This window comes from Stomoxys calcitrans, chromosome 4 (genome assembly GCF_963082655.1).
Source record: "Stomoxys calcitrans chromosome 4, idStoCalc2.1, whole genome shotgun sequence".
Lineage (NCBI taxonomy): Eukaryota > Metazoa > Arthropoda > Insecta > Diptera > Muscidae > Stomoxys > Stomoxys calcitrans.
This window is the reverse complement of record NC_081555.1, coordinates 14423267-14437848: the sequence shown is the minus strand read 5'-3', so window position 1 is coordinate 14437848 and position 14582 is coordinate 14423267. Positions and strand designations below refer to the sequence as shown.

At 40.7% G+C, this 14582-nt stretch overlaps 1 protein-coding gene across 1 annotated transcript in view; it reads left to right on the top strand.

The window, feature by feature from the left end:
* Positions 1–14582, top strand: part of LOC106085775 (uncharacterized) — a 177698-nt gene that overhangs the window by 51821 nt on the left and 111295 nt on the right. Inside the window, exon 2 of the mRNA XM_059366654.1 lies at positions 13673–13760. The gene's annotated coding sequence lies outside the window, so the exon portion shown is untranslated. The remainder of the gene's footprint in view (positions 1–13672; positions 13761–14582) is intronic.

Here is a 14582-nt window from a genome sequence, read left to right as displayed (position 1 = left end):
ATGTTATTCTGGGTTAGCATGTTCACTCTTAACGCTTTCCGACTGATTTCGGATCCTGGCGAAAGTTTCAGAACAATTTTCAATACCCTCATTAGTCCAGGCGACATTTTTGGGGCCTTTATATTTTACCCAATTTAATAGAAAATTATATTGATCAGCTGTCTTTTGCTCAAAACTCCACATGTTGATGTAAGCACTACATAAAGCATTACAATACCTTTTTTTTATTATTTTTGCCAATGAGCCATGGTGGCTTACATAAAATGTTTGGCCAAGCCAAACTTAATGCCTGTGTTACTTGCTCAAGTTCCGTATCTCAGCGAATTATTTCACAGTTCTTATGGTTTTCAGTAACGAGCTCTGCTAATTAATAAATTTCTCACACATATGCGAGTGTAGCACATCTTCTTGATTCCCTTTCTTCGCATTGATTTGTGTGTTTATTTCTTCTTTTCTTGTTCTTCAAATTAGATCACTTAAATATCAAAACATACATCAGCGGATACTTCCCATTCAGAATGGCAATCACAAAATTCAATTGGCCACACCAATTAGTGCTTCCCCTGTTTGATTTACTTATTCTCACATGGCCTTAGCTCCGGCAAAGACAAACGAAACGAGGCACAGCAGAAGAAAAACAATTCCTCCAAACATTCAAACAGCCCTCCCCCCTCGCGCCATATACATTCAGCCATCCATCCATCCATCCATCGCCTCATTCATTCATTGGCTATTTTATGCGGGTTTAAATTAATTAAAGTCTTTGCTGGACCCATTGCTACTCTAGGCAGCTCTCAGCTGTCTGCATGGCTGTGAGGCAGCATTGTGTGATGTGATAATTTAGCAAAAATTATGCGAGTGACCAAGAGCCATGCTCATTTAAGTTCACTTCACTTGCGTTGCGTTGAGTTCAGTTCAGTTCAGTTCCTGTGAATTACATTTCATTTGATTTCACTTCATTTCAATTGAATTTATGATTATGATGCGGGCAAATCTCTTAAAATCACATTTCATACATTTCTGATTTGATTATGTGGACATTTCTCCAACTTCTCCGCCTCCGCCGCCGCCGCCGCTGCCTCTCCCTCTTTCTTTTTGTTTGGGTAATTGAGAGGCTAGTCGTTCGTTGGTCAGATTTTAATTATTTTTAATTGCTATAAGTACCAGCAAATGACAAACCAAAGCAGGGTGACCATTGTCGCAAATGCAAAACAACAGCGAGGGTGACACATCGCTTTCATCGTTTTATGGTCTTGAATTTAAATTTCTCGCTAACTTTCTTTAATTTAATTCAATTGTTTAGCAAGAAATAAATTGTCATTATCACTTTGGACCACCAGTAAATTGAAGAGATTACACTTTTAATTATTTTGGGTCAAAACAGTAAGGCATATGCCTTCGCAAAATTTTTTGAAGAGAAAAGGGATGTTTGAAAAAATGTAAGAAATATGAGCATGGGCGCAATATATAAAATAAAATTACTAAAGATATTTAGAATATTTGGGAAATTTTAAATTAAAAAAAAAAAATTATAATATACACAAAACAACACGAAATGGTATGTTAGTACGCTTTCCAAAGGAAACGAGAAGTTTGGTAGCTTTTTCTAAGGAAAACTTTAGATTTAGCTCCCTGTCTAAGAGAAAGGGTAGTTTTAGTACACTTTCCTAAGGGAAAGGGTAAAAAAGAGGGTTATTTAAAAACCTTTTCCTAATGAAAAGGGTAGGTAAAGTAACCTTTTCTAAGGGAAAGGGTAACTTTAGTACCCTTTCCTAAGGGAAATGGAAGCTTTTGTACCCTCTCCCAAGGGAAAGGGTAGCTTTAGTACCCTTTGCTAGGGTGGTTTTAGTGCCCTTTACTAAGGGAAAGGTACCCTTTCCTAGGGGTAAGGGTGGTTTTCGTACCCTTTCCTTAGCAAAAGGGTGGTTTTAGTACCCTTTCCTAAGCGAAAGGGTAGTTCTAGTCCCCTTTCGAGAGGTAAAGCGCAGTTTAAGTATCATTTTCTTAGAAAAAGGGTAGTTTTAGTACTCTCTCCTAATGGAAAGGGTAGTGTTAGTACCCTATCCTAAGGGAAAGGGTAGTTTTAGTACCCTTTCGTAAAGAAAAGGGTAGTTTTAGTAACCTTTCCTAAGAAAAGGGGTAGCATTTTAACCCTTTTCTAAGGAAAGGGGTAGTTTTACTACCCTTTCCTAAGAAATAGGACAGTTTTAGTTTTGGGAAAGTATAGCTTCAGTACCCTTTCCTAAAGAAAGGGTAGTTTTAGTACCCTTTCCTAAGGGAAAGGTTGGTTTGAGGACCCTTTTGCTATGGGTAAGGGTAGTTCAAGTACACTTTCTTGAGGGAAAGCGCAGTTTAGGTACCCTTTCCTTAGAAAAAGGGTAGTTTAAGTACCCTTTCGTGAGGGCAAGTGCAGTTTAAGCATCCTTTCTTTAGAAAAAGGGCAGTTTTACTACCCTTTCCTAAGGGAAAGGGTAGATTAAGTACCGTTTCCTGAGGGAAAGGGTAGTTTTAGCACCATTTCCTAAGGGACAGGATAGTTTATTACCCTTTTCTAAAGGCTAGAGTAGATTTAGTTCTCTTTCCCAAAGGAAAGTGTAGTTTTAGTACCCCTCCTAAGGAATAGGGTAATTTAGGTATCCTTTTCTAAGAGAAAGGGTAACTTTAGTACCCATTGCTAAGGGAAAGTGTAATTTTAGTACCCTTTGTTAAGGGAAAGGGTAGTTTTAGTACCCTTTGCTAAGGGAAAGGGTAGTTTTCTAGGGGAAAGGTAGTTTCCTCAAGAAAAGGGTAGATTTAGTACTTATTCCTAAGGGAAAGGGTAGTTTTAGTACCCTCTCCTAGAAGATGGGTAGATTTAGTACCTTTTCTTAAGGAAAGGGTAGTTTTAGCGCCCTTTCCTGAGGAAAAGGGTAGTTTTAGTACCCCTCCTAAGGAACAGGGTAATTTAGGTACCCTTTTCTAAGAGAAAGTGTAACTTTAGTACCCTTTGCTAAGGGAAAGGGTAGTTTTAGTACCCTTTCTTAAAGAGGGTAGTTTTTGTATTTTTTCTAAGTGAAAGGGTAGTTTTCTAGGGGAAAGGTAGTTTCCTAGGGGAAAGTGTCTTAGTACCCTTTCTTAAGAAAAGGGTAGATTTAGTACTTATTCTTAAGGGAAAGGGTCAGTTTTAGTACCCTTTCCTAGCGGATGGGTAGATTTAGTACCTTTTCTTAAGGAAAGGGGTAGTTTTAGTGGCCTTTGCTAAGGGAAAGAGTAGTTTTAGTACTCTTTCCTAAGGGATAGGGTAGTTTTAGTAGTCCTTCCTAAGGGCTAGAATAGTTTTAGTACCCTTTCCCAAGGTAAGGGTAGTTTTAGTACCCTTTCCTAAGGAAAGAGTAGTTTTAGTACTCCTTCCTAAGGGATAGGGTAGTTTTAGTAGTCCGTCCTAAGGACTAGAATAGTTTTAGTACCCTTTCCCAAGGGAAGGGTAGTTTTAGTACAGTTTCCTAAGGGAAATGGTAGTTTAAGTACCCTTTCCTAAGGGAAATGGTAGTTTTAGTACCCTTTCCTAAGGGAAAGGGTAGTTTTAGTACAGTTTCCTATGGTAGCTTTAGTACCTTTCCGAAGGGAATGGTAGTTGTAGTACCCTTCCTATGGGAAATGGTACTTTTAGTACTCTTTCCTAAGGAAAAGGGTAGTTTTAGTACCCCTTCCTATGGGAAATGGTACTTTTAGTACCCTTTCCTAAGGGAAAGGGTAGTTTTAGTACAGTTTTCTAAGATAAAAGTTGTTAGTTTCCCTTTCTAAGGGAAAAGGTAGTTTTAATAGCATTTCCTAAAGGATAAAAGGGTAGTTTTAGTACCCTTTTCGAAGGCAATAGAAGTTTTATCGCCCCTTCCTGAGGGAAAGGGTAGTTTTAGTAGCCTTTACTAAGGGAAAGATTGTTTTAGTACCCTTTCCTAAGAAAAGGGTAGTTTTAGTACCCTTTCCTAAGGAGAAGGTAGTTTTAGTACCCTTTCCTAAGGGATAGGGTAGTTTTAGTACCTTTTCCTAAGAAAAGGGTAGTTTTAGTACCCTTTCCTAAGAAAAGGGTAGGGTAGTAGGAAAAGTTCCTAAGGGACAGGGTAGTTTTAGTACCCATTTCTAAGGAAACGGTAGTTTTTGTACCCTTTCCTAAGGGAAAAGGTAGTTTTAGTACCCTTTCCTAAAGGAAAGGGTAGTTTTAGTAGCCTTTCCTAAGGGATACAGTAGTTTTAGATCCGTTTCCTAAGAGAAAGACTACTTTTAGTACCCTTTCCTGAGGGAAAGTCTAGTTTTAGTCCCATTTCCTAAGGGAAAGGATAGTTTTTGTACCCTTACGCGAAAAGGTAGTCTTTGTACCCTTAAGCGAAAGGTTAGTTTTGGGACCATTTTTTTAAGGAAAAATGTAGTTTTAGTACCCTTTCCTAAGGGAAAGGGTTGTTTTAGTGCCCTTTCCTAATGGGAAGAGTTGTTTTAGTACTTTTAAGGTTAGTTTTAGTACCCTTTTCTAAAGGAAATGGTACCTTTAATCTCCATCCCAAGGACAAAGGGTAGTTTAAGTACCATTTTCTTAGGGAAAGGGTAGTTTTGATAAACATTCCTAAAAGAAAGAGTGATTGTAATAGCCCTTGCTAAGGGAAAGGATACTTTCAGTTTCCGTTCCAAAGGGAAAGGGTTGTTTCCGTATCCTTTCCTAACGGGAAGGTAAGATTTAGTACCCTTTACTACATTAAGGGGAAATTTTAGTACACTTTCCTAAGGCAAAGGATTGTTTTAGTACAATTTCCTAGTGGGATGGGTAGCTTCAGGGGAAAGGTTAGGTTTGGTAACCTTTCCCTTAATTTTAGTACACTTTCCTAAGGTAAAGGGTGGGTTTTAGTACCCTTCCCTATGGAAAAGTCGTAATGTTAGTACACCTTCCCTAAGGAAAAGGGTAGTTTCAGTACTCTTCCCTAAGGAAAAAGGTAGGTTTAGTACCCTTCCCTAAGGAGAAGGGTAATTTTAGTACACCTTCCTAAGAAAACGGGTAGTTTTTGTACCCTCTCCTAAGGTAAAGGATAGTTTTAGTACATTTTCCTAAGGAAGAGGGTAGTTTTGGTACCCTTCCCTAAGGAAAAGGGTAGTTTTAGTACTCTTCCCTAAGGAAAAAGGTAGTTTTAGTACACCTTGCTAAAAGAAAGGGTAGTTTTAGTACCCATTCCTATGGGAAAAGGAAGTTTTAGTACACTTTCTTAAGGTAAAGGGTAGTTTTAGGGTCCTTCCCTTAGGGAGAGATTAGTTTTAGTACCCTTTCCTAAGGGAAAGGTTCAAATCCCGCCATGAACATCAGAAAAATTTGTTCAGCTGTGGTTATCCCTTTACAAATGATAGGGACATTTGTAAATGGTGTCGCTAAGCGGCACGCCGTTCGGACTCGGCATAAAAAAGGGAAGCCGCATATCATGGAGCTAAAACTTGAATAGGACTCTACTCTTTAATATGAGAGAAGTATACCCTTTTCCTTAATGGAAGGTTTATGGAAATTTTCGGACTAGACTATAAACAGAAAGGTACTTTACTTTGTGTCTTAATCTCCGAGTTTGCCGGTTATCATTTAGGGATTATTATAGGGCCCAGCTCACCATGGAGTTGACTTTGAATCGGGCAGAAGTCGTTGCTTTGGGAGTTCTTTTTCTGTTTCCTTATTTCATGTTCATGGAATAAATGGAGGCCACCGTAGCGCAGGGGTTAGCATGTCCGCCTATGACACTGAACGCCTGAGTTCGAATCCTAGCGAGATCAAATCTTCTCTCCAAAGAGGTGTCGCACTGCGGCACGCCGTTCGGACTCGGCTATAAAAAAAGGAGGTCCCTTATAATTGAGCTTAAACTTGAATCGGACTGCACTCATTGATATGTGAGAAGTTGGCCCCTGTTCCTTAGTGGAATGTACATGGGCAAAATTTGCAATTTGGAATAAATGTGCGGTAGCACATTCTTACCTCCTTCTTCTCATTTGATATCAGGCCCAAATTTCATAAAACAAAGGCTTCAAAAATCGGCTTTGTTTTCATAATTAAGCTTCCCCAACACGGATGCGCGACGATTAGAGCCAAAACTACAAACTTAACTACTTATACATGGCTAAGCAAAACAAAAAAAAAAAAAAAATAAAACAAAAGCCTTAAGACTTTGCCGACAATGACAAAAGTCTAAATGTATGGCTTTGGTGCGGCAGTGGCAGTGGCAACCAAAGCGACAAGGACTTGCTGGATGGCTGGATTGTGTTGGCTGGAGCTTAATTACAATTCAAAGCCATTGTCTAGAGTTCGCAGAAAATCCTCGATAACATCAAATCCAGACATACGCAATTCATTCTCGGCTTGTGTTTTTTTTCGCGGTGCGCTCGCTGCTTGTTTTATTCATTTCAGTTGTCAATGTTGTGACTGGCAATATGGCTTTTGAAGGGTGGCTGAGGTGGGGTTAGAGCGATTTTTTTTTTTTCAAGTCAGACTCTGAATTATTATGCTCGCATTTTAATTTATTTGTCTTAAAATACAAAATGAAAGCCAACTGAATTAATTATGCCATCAATGGCAGGGCGATGGCAAAAATAATGAAAACACCCATTTAGGGGTTTAGGATGAAGAAATCGATGGATGGATGGATGATGAGAGACTATCCCCATCATCTACCTCAAAAAAAAACAGAGGTTTTTGGCATTGATCTTTGGCTGATCATATACTCAATTCAAGATGCTGCCTTAAAGCTTCACATACAACGTCTTGGCTGGTCGCCTGTCTGTCGAAGTATATTCTACTTTGTCCCCCCCTCCCGCCCCCCCTTTAACATATTTATTCATAAAAATGACTTTGAGAATGTTCGTCAACCATTCATCTGTTGTTTCAAGTCCTCTTATGCTGGTCAGATTTTTTTTTTATACATTTTTTGTCTCGTTTTTCTGTTACATTCACTAAAAATGTCTGAAGAAAACAAAAGATCCTAAAATTTCGTTTTGAACCAATTTATCATACACCCATAATGTAAACCAGGCTCTGTGCTCCTTTTTTTCGCGCTGCTCATAATGAAAGCCCCCCTTTTAGCATGGGTGACCCTCGTTGGTTATTTGAGCCAATGTGTTTTTTTTTTCGCTCTCCCTTTTATTATTTTAAAAAGTTAAGACTTCTTTTGAAGGAAAGGTTTTTTTTTTGAGGATTTTTGTAATTTTTGTTCTTGTTTTTTTTTTGAGGAACCCTCAATGAAGAGTTTTGGAACAGAACGCAAAATGCAACAAACTAGAATTGATTTCCTTCGAAATGATATTAATAGCCGGTATTGTGTATTACTTGAAATCCAGTGGACATTGTTTTAAGAAAAATATGACCGTCTTTATCCGCAGATGTCGTTGGCACAGGAAAAGTGTTGCCAATATGGGGTGAAGAAAAAATAACTTAAAGCTTAGCCAGAGACTTAGTGAGGGACTTCCAACCTCCTTGATTCTCCACCAGTAACTAAACAAAAAACTGAACATCGAGGAAAAGGGTCAGAATGAGAGGGAATGCGTACTGCTACTGTCGCAACTCCCTACAAAGGAGTGGGAGTCTAAAGCCAGGAAAGTGCAGTTTTCACCTAATCTCACCTATTGGTGCTGAGCCCTTTGCACGATTATCGACAGGATACAGGGTACCAAGGGGTTTGGTAGGGTCATGGATGGTCTTTCGGTGTAAAAGGAGATTTGCGCTTTCTCTGAGCCATAGCGGGGTAAGGGGGATGCGAGACGACTGGGGTGTAAGGGTCAAAGAACTGCCATCTATTAACTTGATGAATGCTTAGCCCTTCAGAAAAACGCAGTCCGTGTTAAGGGCTTGGGCTATGAGCGTGCACTCAACACTTTGGATTGGAGAAAGGGTCAAAAAGACAATGAAACCGGTAAGGGGGGATCTGCATCGTAAGAAGACTAGTCTATTACAGAGAGAAAGTAGGGAAGAGCTCAGTAGGGCTTTCAATATCACTACAGGACATAAAGGATAACGGCCGGATTTTCCAATAAGGACTTGACAACTTTTTTTTTAAATAAAACGCAAACCATTAGAATCTTTTCGAAATTTTTCGAAAGCGCAAACAAAACATTTATGAACTCGACTTCGTTCATATGGCCACCGCGGGCACATTTGAATCTGTCAATACGTTGGATCTCATTTTCGATGACTCGGCCTCACATTTCGCAATATCCCGTTTTATGTTAACTCTAAACTTTTCCTACGTCGTCGGCTAGTTAGCATAGACCAATAACTTAACGTATCCACAATGCACATAGTCCAGAGACCTCAAATAGAACGAACGAGGCGGCCAATCGACTGGGCCATTTCTTAAAGTAACAACCTCATGAGCATTCCCTTAAGGAACAGGGGCAAACTTCTCACATATCAATGAGTGCCGTCCAATTCAAGTTTAAGCTCAATGATAAGGAAACTCCTTTTTAACTCCTTTTTATAGCCTAAACTAAACGGCATGCCATAATGTGACACCCCTTTGGAGAGAAAATTTTCAATGGCCTGGTACCTCACCAATGTTGCCAGCATTAGGGGGGGGGGGAAAACCTACCCTGACAAAAATTTTCTGATGTTTTCGCCAGTATTTGAACCCAGGCAATCAGAGTCCTCTGCACTACGGTGGCCTCCTCATCAAACTTACTCTTCTATCTATTTTTTGGCTTGCCCAAAAAGTAATTGCGGATTTTTCATATAGTCGGCGTTGACAAATTTTTCACAGCTTGTGACTCTGTAATTGCATTCTTTCTTCTGTCAGCTATCAGCTGTTACTTTTAGCTTGCTTTAGAAAAAAAGTGTAAAAAAAGTATATTTGGTTAAAGTTCATTCTAAGCTTTATAAAAAATGCATTTACTTTCTTTTAAAAAATCCGCAATTACTTTTTGGGCAACCAAATATAAATCGATTGCTACGCGTTTTGTGTTGCTCCATCCTGTTGAAACCACATTTCCTTAAGGCCTATATCTTCCAATTAAGGGCAAAAATAATCAGTGAGCATGGTGCGGTAACGTTTCCCCTCTTCACGGTAACTTAACGATTGGCATCATCGACGAAGAAGTATGGCCCAATGTCGCCGCCAGCATGCAAACCACAAAAAATTGTTTTTTTTATGGATATATTCGATACCAATGTCGAGGGTCCTAAGACAACTCAGTATAAAAAATTTCAGCGACATCGGGAATGCGGCTTCTATTGACCTTAGACCTTTAATCGGGAGATTGGTCAACATGGGGGCTATTTTAAGATATTGTCTAATCTAGACCATATTCGATATGGAGGGTTCTAAGACATCTCACTATGATCAATTTCAACGAAATCGGGTAATAAATGTGGCATGTATGGACCAAAGACCCAAACTCAAGAAATGGGTTTATATGGGGGATATATCAAAATATTGTCCGATCAAGACCATATTCGATGCGGTGACCATAGACATTTTCGATGCGATCCTAAGACATTTTATTGTGCACAATTTCAGCTTGCAAATGCAAATTTTGCCCATGAACCTTCCACTACGGAACAGGGCCGAACTTCTCACATATCAATGAGTGCAGTCCGATTTAAGTTTAAGCTCAATGATAAGGGGCCTCCCTTTTATAGACGAGTCCGAACGGCGTGCCGCAGTGCGACACCTCTTTGGAGAGAAGATTTACATGGCATAGTACCTCACAAATGTTGCCAGCATTAGGAGGGTAAAACCACCGCTGAAAAACCACCGCAACTAGTAACAGTTGAAAAAGCAGTAGAAAAATTAGAGCTCTGAAAACGTTTCACTTATCCATTCATCCGTCTGTCTGTCAGGCCATCTCTCAAGCTGTCTATCCGTCTGTCTGTCAGGCTATCTCTCAGGCTGCCTATCCGTATGTCTGTACATCTGTCCATCATTGTGTCGAGAGGTAGAAAACTTTAAAGCTCTGAAAACTTTTCACTTGACCTTCCATCCGTCTGTCTTTCAGCCTGTCTATCCCTGTGTCTGTCCGTCTATCTGTCTGCTGTTCGACTATATTTCCTATGGAGGCCACCGTATCGCAGAGGTCCGTCTATGACGTTGAACGCAAGGGTTCGAATGCTGGCGAGAACATCACAAAAATCTTTAGCGGTGGTTATGCCCTCTTAATGCTGGCGAAATTTGTGAGGTACTGTACCATTCGGCATGGCAGCCATGTTAAAACTTCTCCACAAAGTTGTGTCGCACATTGGCACGCCTTTCTGACTCGGCTATAAAAAGGAGGCCCCTTATTTTACCATAAAACTTGAATCTGACATCACTCATTGATAACTGAGAAGTTTCCCCCTGTTCATGAACAAATTTGCAATTTACCCTCATTATCCGGAAGTAATTTATATTTGCAAAATTTGATTGATATCGTCATAATGATCTTCTTTGAGCATTTAGCCTGGCAGAATAGGATTTTCTATAGAATAGAATGGAAAATCTGGAATTACCCTTTCATCCTTTCGAGGTTCTTTTTATCTTGTCATGATGTGTTTCCCTACGCACCTAGCAACAGTTCAGAGAGAGCGGTAGAAAATTAGAGCTCTGAAAACTTTTCACTTATCAATCTATCCGTCTGTATGTCAGGCTATCTCTCAGGCTGCCTATCCGTGTGTCTGTATGTCTGTCTATCATTGTGTCGAGCGGTAGAACACTTAGAGCTCTGAAAACTTTTTACTTGTCCTCCTATTCGTCTGTCTTTCAAGCTATCTCTCAGGCTGTCTATCCCTGTGTCTGTCCGTCTATCTGTCTGCTGTTCGACTATATTTCCTATGGAGGCCACCGTATCGCAGAGGTCCGTCTATGACGTTGAACGCAAGGGTTCGAATGCTGGCGAGAACATCACAAAAATCTTTAGCGGTGGTTATGCCCTCTTAATGCTGGCGAAATTTGTGAGGTACTGTACCATTCGGCATGGCAGCCATGTTAAAACTTCTCCACAAAGTTGTGTCGCACATTGGCACGCCTTTCTGACTCGGCTATAAAAAGGAGGCCCCTTATTTTACCATAAAACTTGAATCTGACATCACTCATTGATAACTGAGAAGTTTCCCCCTGTTCATGAACAAATTTGCAATTTACCCTCATTATCCGGAAGTAATTTATATTTGCAAAATTTGATTGATATCGTCATAATGATCTTCTTTGAGCATTTAGCCTGGCAGAATAGGATTTTCTATAGAATAGAATGGAAAATCTGGAATTACCCTTTCATCCTTTCGAGGTTCTTTTTATCTTGTCATGATGTGTTTCCCTACGCACCTAGCAACAGTTCAGAGAGAGCGGTAGAAAATTAGAGCTCTGAAAACTTTTCACTTATCAATCTATCCGTCTGTATGTCAGGCTATCTCTCAGGCTGCCTATCCGTGTGTCTGTATGTCTGTCTATCATTGTGTCGAGCGGTAGAACACTTAGAGCTCTGAAAACTTTTTACTTGTCCTCCTATTCGTCTGTCTTTCAAGCTATCTCTCAGGCTGTCTATCCGTGTGTCTGTCCATCTGTCCGTCTATCTGTTTTTCCTACTGCCCATCATTGTGTCCATGTGTATTGCTGTTTATCATTGTGTCTGTCTGTTCTCATTTGAATATGTCCGCCTATCTGTCAGTCTTTTTACCTGTCCGTCTGTCCATCTGTCAGTATAACCATCTGTTAGTCTGTCGCACAACTCTACTTTAGAGCTCTGATCACTTTTCACATCCCCCCCTTCCGTCTGTCTGTCCGGCTACTCTCCGCGTGTTTGTCTGTCACGCTGTCCGTCGGTCTGTGTTTCTGTTGTCCTGCTGTCCATCATTGTGTCTGTTTGTCTGTCCGTCTGGGTATCCATCGGTCCTCCCATCCGTCTGTCTTTTAGGCTATCTCTCAGGCTATCTGTCCGTGTGTCTGTCCGTCTATCTGTACTGCTGTTCATCATTGTGTTTGTCTGTCCTCGTATTCATCTGTCCACCCATTTGTCCGTCTTTCAATATTTCACTCTGTCCTTCTGTCAGTCTGTCCATCTCTTAGTGTATCCATCTGTAAGTCTGTCGCACAACTCTACTTTAGAGCTCTGATCACTTTTCACATCTGTCTATCCGTCTAGCTGTTTGTCCGTCTATCTGTTTGTCCGTCTGTGTGTTTGTCCGTCTGCCTGTCCGTCTACCTGTTCGTCTAACTGTCCTGTTGTTCATCATTGTGTCTGTCAATCTGGGTGTCCATCTGTCCGCCCATCTGTCAGTCTATCTGTTTGTCCGTCTGCGTGTCTGTCCGTCTGCCTGTCCGTCTACCTGTTCGTCTATCTGTCCTGTTGTTCATCATTGTGTCTGTCAATCTGGGTGTCCATCTGTCCGCCCATCTGTCAGTCTTTCTGTTTGTGCGTCTGTGTGTTTGTCCGTCTGCCTGTCCGTCTACCTGTTCGTCTGTCTGTCCTGTTGTTCATCATTGTGTCTGTCAATCTGGGTGTCCATCTGTCCGCCCATCTGTCAGTCTTTCCATCTGCCAGTCTGTCCATCTATCAGTACATCCATCGGTTAGTCTATCATACAACTCTGCTTTAGAGCTCTGTACACTTTTCACTTGCCCGCCCATCCTCCTGTCTGTCAGGCCGTGTATCATTGTATCTGTCTGTCCCTCTGTTCGTTGGTCCATCGGTCTGTGTTTCTGCTTGTCTGTTTATCCGTTCTGCTATCTACCATTGTGTCTGCCTGTCCATCTGTCCGCCCATCTAGAAAGTCTGACCATCTGTCAATGTTTTTGTACCGATCTGTCTGTCATTTTATCTGCCTGTCTGTCCATCATCTTTAAATCTGTCTTCCCGTTTGTGTGTCTGTCTGTCCATCATTGTGTCTGTCTATCTGGGTGTCCATCTGTTCGCCCATATGTCAGTCTTTCTATCTGTCAGTCTGGCCATCTGTCGGTACATCCATCTGTTAGTCTGTCATACAACTTTACTTAAGAACACTGAACACTTTTCACTTGCCCGCCCATCCGCCTGGGTATCAGGCGGTCTTTCCTTGTATCTGTCTGTCCCTCTGTCCGTCGATCTCTTCGTCCGTTTATCCATCCTGCTGTCTGTCCATCTGTCAGCCCACATATCAGTCTGTCCATCTGTCAATCTTTTTTTGTATCGATCTGCCTGCCTTTTTATCTGCCTGTTTGTCCGTCTGTCGTTCCATCTGTCTATTAGTTTGTCTGTCCGTCCCTTCTTCAATCTGTCCGCCTGTCTGTTTGTCTCCTTTATATCTGTCTGTCCATCAATCTGTTCGTCCAACTGTCTTTTCATCTGCCTGAGCATTTGTCTGCTCTGCGGTCTGTCCATCTGTGTGACCATCCATTTGGCAGTATGTCTGTCTTTTGGTTTGTATGTCCGTTAGACTTTCCGTCTGTCTGTTTCTTTGGGTGTCCATCTGTCTGTTTGTATGTGCATCTATCTGTTCGATCAAAATTAGACCACAATTTTGACTTTATAGCCACCAAAAAAATCGCCAGAGCTTAGAAATATGTGGAGGTTCTGTTAATAACGGATGTTAATAATTTCATATTCAATAAGCCTCTTTCGCCTCTACCTTCTTATGTCTCAAACAAAAAATCAATTACAGCCCATAATTACTTTTTAACTTCCGAAAATTGTGTCCAACAATAACCTTTTCCCCAAATTTCTTTTTCCTTCATTTCAGATCAACAATTTAACATCTTAAGGCTTGAAATGTCTGACTAAAATTGCACTGTACAACAACAAAATATTTAAGCAGGCGCAATAAAAAGGTAAGTGGTAAGGAAATCTAAAAAATCCATACCCTCGATTATGCGAATATTTTCTTTGTTACGGGTCATTGACCCCTGAAATTGTCTGTCCACCCATACGAGCGGCAGATTGAAATGATAGACCATTTGGTTCAAAGAAACCGATTTCTAGACATATGAGTTATGAGCTTAAGCATTGTAGCTGACAAACCATCGGCCCCTGCCGCTGTGTTAATCAAAAGCCGCGCTTAAGATTTTCGATGGTCAAAAACGCTACATTGGCCACACTTTAAGCACCTATTGTGTTTATTGTGCTGTGAGACAACAAAAGAAACAACACATTTGCAACAACAAAAAAATGCTCATTGTTTGGCTGTTTTGAGGATTTTAGTGTTGTTGCTGGGGCTGTTGCTGTTACTGCTCTGCTTGTTGTTGTTGTTGGAATTGTTGCTTTTGTTATTATTGTATTTTAAGTCCTCTGTTAAAAAACAAAACAACACAAGATGGGGCGAAAAACAACAACGACACCAACATTTCGTATTTGTATCCGATTTTAATATAATTTATTCAGAATCATTTTTTATGCCATACACTATGCCAGTCAGCCAGTCAGCCTTCCCCAGCCTGCACAGACCATCCATGGCATGACTACAGCAGCACTCAGTCTTGCCTTTGCTACTCTCATGGTGGATGCTGTAGCGTCGGCGTGTCAATTGTCTTGGTATGAGTGTGTCATTGTTTTCATTGTAAAAGAAAGAGATTTCTGGGCGCTCAGCATAAGATGCCTTCTGTAAAACAACAAAACAACAGCAGAGACACTGGCCTCAAACTTCATACAGACAA